We start from the raw sequence: 6,233 nt of genomic DNA on the forward strand, positions 1-6,233 counted from the left end.
TAGTAGCAGTAGTAGTAGTAGTAGTAGTAGTAGTAGTAGTAGTAGTAGTAGTAGTAGTAGTAGTAGTAGTAGTAGTAGTAGTAGTAGTAGTAGTAGTAGTAGTAGTAGTAGTAGTAGTAGTAGTAGTAGTAGTAGTAGTAGTAGTAGTTTATTTTCGCCCTGAGCTATATGAAAAGTGGCAAAGAGAAAATATAGAGAAACAGAGGAAGTGATGATGACGGAGAGAAATACAGAACAGCCCCACGACATCATCACAGTACGTTTATGGTCTGAAATCACGCGGTTACGTCACGTCCTTGCCCCTGGGTGTAGTGAGGAACCTGCATGACCAAAGTAAGTGAAATGAACAATCTGAATCAAACAATGGCTCAGGAAGAACGTAATTTCACGCCATTAATGAAGTGTGTGTGTGTGTGTGTGTGTGTGTGTGTGTGTGTGATGGTGGTCAGCTATGAAGCCATGTGTATCACTATTGTTGGAATGGAAGCAACGCCCCCCCCCCCCCCAACCCTTCCCATCCACCTCCACCACCCCCATCATTTGCTTCCCTCTCCATTAAATTAAAGGATGACCTCTGGCAACGATCTTCTCATATTGATCTAATGAAAAAAGTTACGAGTTGGAATAAAACAAGAAAACACGAATGGGAAAAACAAAATAATCACCACCAACAGAAGAAAAACAGTACAGGGGAAAAAATAATCTCAGAAGTAAACAAAACAAAAATGTAAATCAACAAATACGTAAAATATAACCTTATCAGGCCAATATTCTCTGATTATTATATATGTAAAAACAAATATTCGTGAGATAAGAATATAAAACACTACGGGTACCGACACACACACACACACACACACACACACACACACACAGAGAGAGAGAGAGAGAGAGAGAGAGAGAGAGAGAGAGAGAGAGAGAGAGAGAGAGAGAGGCAGACAGACATAGAGAGTGTGTGACTGCATGATTGGCGTGTCCGTACAGGCGGCCACTCTCGCGCCCTCCGCCTCGTCCGTCAGGCTTCTGGAGTTGGCACGCGGCCATGGCGAGGCGGGCGTAATGCAGGACCTTCGCGCCTCCTTCCTCCGTTAGCCCAGACGTCCCCCCCTTCCTTCCCTTGCCCCACCATTTGTCTGATACCTTCGTTAACAAATAATCAGTAAGGACTTTCCCATTTAAAGAAAATTCACTGATACAAGTCGTACGAACCATCCTAATTAGTAGTCATATTAAAAAACTATAGAAAAGGCTGTCTATTTATTATACTATACTTCTTATACCTTGGCCTAGTTTTCATATTTTTAGCCCCGATGATACGAGTGCGTACTATCCCATTTCGTACCAAAAAGGAAAGGTATGAAAAAACTATATGTACATTTTGACAATACCTCTTCTACTCAGCCCAGTTTTCCAGAGTACTTATTCCCCCTTCCCCCCCTTGTTGAGAACGTTAGGAATGGCGCGTAGTAATATAGCGAATCCACTATACGTACTTTTAAATGGCGGGTGATTATGTAAAAAAATATAATTGCCTATACTTCTTTTACCTCAACCTAATTTTTCAGAGTAATATCGACCCCCTCCCCTCTGATACGAGTGTTAGGAGTGGAACGGACGAATTATACGAATACACAGCAATTAATAGCGAATGGGGGAAAACACAGCAATTAATGGCCGGTGTTAAATGTAGGTGCTTACTCCTCCCCCTCCCTCCCCACCCCCCCACCCCACCCGCTCGTCCTGGTGAATGAGTCAGCAAGTCCGGCCAGCCAGCCAGAGCGGGATCGTGTTCAAGTGACCCAAATAATTATTTCAAAACGAGGGCATGTGTGACGGCGCCAAAACTGTCAGTGAGGAGAGAGTCGGTCCAGTGAAATTACGACGAAACTCTAGAAAAACCACCTAAAACAAACACCATTCGCAGTTTCCGTAGTCTCTAATGTTACGCTCAGGTCTCATTTTCTTATTATATCGTTCATAGGAAGGTCGGTAATTTCGGGAGCAACTTATCGTCGGTCATTATTAGTCGTCTCTATAAAAAAAAATAAAAAAAAATAAAAAAAAAATGCCTTTCTCAATATTTGTATGTTCTAAATCTGATGATAAGTGTGCTCCATCCTGCTCCGGTAAAGGTTCAAATTTCAAAACTTCACCTGGATCTCTCTCTCTCTCTGCCCAGACTTTTACAATTTTTAGGTGGGTTAAGATTATGTGCATGGACATTCACAAAGCTGCAAATTATTCCAGGTACGATAAACCTTAAAATCTACCTAAACGCTCACCCACACTTTGTCCAAGTTCTTAATGCAAGAGTTCACCCGTATTTTCATGCTTTCATCCCTTTCACTCTTAAAATCTGGAGCAGTTTTCCTTCGTCTGTAAATCAAGTAAGAAGTATCAAACACCTTTCCAACCGAATCTGACTCTCCTGTGTTGGTAAATCATCCTGTCCTCTGTTAGTGAGTAATGTTATAGCTATTTTTGTTTCTTTGTTTATTACTGTTTCGCCCTTGCGTTGCCCTTGTAGCTGTAACAAAGGTCGTAGCGTGCGTTAAAAAACAATACCCGAAGTCTGGTCGTGACGATAACAAAGTGAGTCAACTTAAGACGCTGAGGATAAAGAATAATTAGTTGTATTTTTCCTCACAGATTATATTCATGAAAGAGATTCGGGTATTAGAGCCAGAAAGCTTGAATTATTACTTTATTGTTATTATCATTATTATCAGTAGTAGTCGTAGTTGTAGTGGTAGTAATAGTTATTGTTTTTACTCCACTAATGTTCCTTTACTACCACTACCACTACTACTACTACTACTACTACTACTACTACTACTACTACTACTACTATTACTACTACAAAAAAACACCTTTTCCTATTTGAACGACGCCCCCATTTGCCAAAGAACAATATGCAAGATCAAGGAGAACCACTAACTCTTCTTTCTCCCACAACCTTGAGACCAGCCCGGCGTTGAAGCTCCCACCAGTGCCACCTCCACCACCATCACCACCACCACCATCCCCGAAGCACCGTTCCAACAATTTACTTTCCCTCGACAAATCGTCCTTGACAGCCTCCACCACCATCACCACCACCACCACACGACCAGTCCTTACCCCGAGGCACGTACACAGGCGGTGGTCATGCTACTTTCCCTCCGGGTTGCGACGATGGCACAATCATAAAGAGGAAATTACCAGCGGATTCGTGGACATGACAACGGCCACACCGACATTCACTGACCACTGGCTCGCTATCAACGCAGTGAGTGAAAGGACGGTGCTTTACTTCTACGTGAAGGGCAATTTCATCCATGGTTTTGTAAGGTCTGACTTTTCACGTGTGCTGAGACTATGGCCACGGTTAAGACATTCACTACCATTCCTTGACCACGGGCTCTCTTAACGCAATGAGTGAAAGGACGGTGGTGGTTTATTTCTCCGTGAACGGCATTTTCATCTATGGTTCTGAAAGTTCGGACTTTCCACGTGTGCTGAGACTATGGCCAGGGTTAAGACATTCACTACCATTTCTAGACCATGGGCTCTCTTAACGCAATGAGTGAAAGGACGGTGGTGGTTTATTTCTCCGTGAACGGCATTTTCGTCCATGGTTTTGTAAGTTCGGACTCCTTTTCACGTGTGCTGAGACTATGGCCACGGTTAATAGGCACTCACTACCATTCACTGACCACTGGCTTACTATCAACGCAGTGAGTGAAGGGACTGTGGTTTATTTCAACGTGAAGGGCATTTTCATCCATGGTTTTGTAAGGTCGGACTTTTCACGTGTGCTGAGACTATGGCCAGGGTTAAGACATTCACTACCATTCCTTGAACATGGGCTCTCTTAACGCAATGAGTGAAAGGACGGTGGTTTATTTCTACGTGAAGGGCATTTTCATCCATGGTTTTGTAAGGTCGGACTCCTTTTCACGTGTGCTGAGCCCATGGCCAGATTTGATAAGATCACACTAACATTCATAGATAATTTTGCTTGGGCCGTGTACCGCTTTGATCAGGTCTAATCAAACACCGAGGTAATCACTGACCTCTAGCTTGTTACCTCTCAATGCAACAAAAAGGACGGGCTTAGTGAGTGACGGGCATTTGTAAAAATTCCAACATTCCATACGTGTTTGGGCCGTGTACAGCGCTGATCAGGTCTAGTAAAACTCCCAGTGGAATTTACTGACCCCCAACTAGCTAACTTTCGATCAACAGTGAGGAGAACGGGGTATTTTTAGGTGAAGGCATTTATAGCAACTCTAACCATTCATACGTTTGCTTAGGTCGTTTATCTCGATGATCAAGTCTAATAAGGTCTGGTTAGGCTCAGCAGGATCCACTGACCACCTGCTGGCTACCTCTCTATCAACAGCGAGAAGAATGGGGTATTTCTAGGTGAAGGGCATTTATAGCAACTCTAACCATTCATACGTTTGTTTAGGCTGTTTATCTCGATGATCAAATTTAATAAGGTCTGGTTAGGCTCCCAGTAGGATCCACTGACCACCTGCTGGCTACCTCTCTATCAACAGTGAGAAGAATGGGGTATTTCTAGGTGAAGGGCACTCCTAATGATGTACACGTTTTCTCGAGGCTGCGGGCTCTTCACCAATGCCGAGCCGTGTAGCACCTTGACCAGGGCTAACAAAGGGCACTTCCATATGGCTACCTTAGGGGCTCCTCTTCCTGCCCCTTCCCCTCCTTGCCCTGCCCACCGCCGGCCCTTGATGACACCGTACGAAACAATTAAGATGTAAATAAAGGTATACCCCTAATTCAGGCTAATTAATTCATAAAACGCAGGGATGGTGGACATTATACCCGAGTTATGTATTCTCTCTCTCTCTCTCTCTCTCTCTCTCTCTCTCTCTCTCTCTCTCTCTCTCTCTCTCTCTCTCTCTGTGGTAAGGTTAGGTATCATACTTGTGGTTAGCATGACTGACAGGCAGAGAGAGAGAGAGAGAGAGAGAGAGAGAGAGAGAGAGAGAGAGAGAGAGAGAGAGAGAGAGAGAGAGAGAGAGAGAGAGAGAGAGAGAGAGAGAGAGAGAGAGAGAGAGAGAGTGTGTGTGTGCTCTGCAACCTCCACTACTCTTCACTGCTCCCTCTACCAATACCCCCTCCCAAAGCACCCCCCACCTCCAGCCCCCCCTGCCTGCCCCACTTCTCCCTCCCCCCAAAACCACAGCCGCTCACCACAGCAACATCCAACCGTCGATCCAGGTACGACCTGACTTGCATGTTAATACTTACAAAGAAAAAAAAAAAAAATGTGTGTCCGCTGGCGACCACTGCGAGGAAGCTGAGCAACGTAAACATGCAAACGCTGCGCAAATCCTCTTACCGATTGGTGTTTTATTGCTTGAGACTGGATATAGTGGTGTCCTTGGTGACGTGTTTTTTTGTGTGTGTTTTTTTTGCTAGTTTGATGTGGAGGGATGAGGAACTAGCAACATAAAACGATATATCAAAACGCAAATCCTCTTACCGATTGGTGTTTTATTGCTTGAGACTGGATATAGTGGTGTCCTTGGTGACGTGTTTTTTTGTGTGTTTTTTTTGCTAGTTTGATGTGGAGGGATGAGGAACTAGCAACATAAAACGATATATCAAAACGCAAATCCTCTTATAGTCTAATATTTCACGGTTACTGACTGGAAATAGCTGTGCCCTTGGTAATATACAGTTTTGTTTTATTAATTGACAGATCAGTAGAGAGGCGGAATCAGCAATATTAAACGATACATCAAAACGCATATCCCCTCACAGACTAATATTTTACTGTAACAGACTGAAAATATCTGTGCCCTTGGTAACACATCTTTGTTGTTGTTGTTGTTGTTGTTATTGTGAATGAGAGATCTAGAGAGAGGAGAGAGAGAGGCGGAATCAGCAATATGAAACTCAATATCAAAACGCAAATCGTCTCATAGTCTGACATTTGAGTCCAACGTTGCCAGATTATCGTATTCAACACGTTGTATTTATCCTTTTTAAGCCTCACCTTCTCGTACCTAGACAAATAACGAAAGAATATTAAAGTTAGCGTTAAAACTGTTATTTATTGATGTTTGTTTGTTTGTTTTTGCTATAGATATCAGTCAGAAAATACGGGGAGTACGATAATTTGGCAACGCTACATTTGACTGTTAAGGGGTGGAAATAGCTGTGCCCTTGGTAACATATCTTTTTTTCTTATTGTTTGAGAGATATAAAGTGAGGAG

This window comes from Eriocheir sinensis, chromosome 14 (genome assembly GCF_024679095.1).
Source record: "Eriocheir sinensis breed Jianghai 21 chromosome 14, ASM2467909v1, whole genome shotgun sequence".
NCBI classification, from domain to species: Eukaryota; Metazoa; Arthropoda; class Malacostraca; order Decapoda; family Varunidae; genus Eriocheir; species Eriocheir sinensis.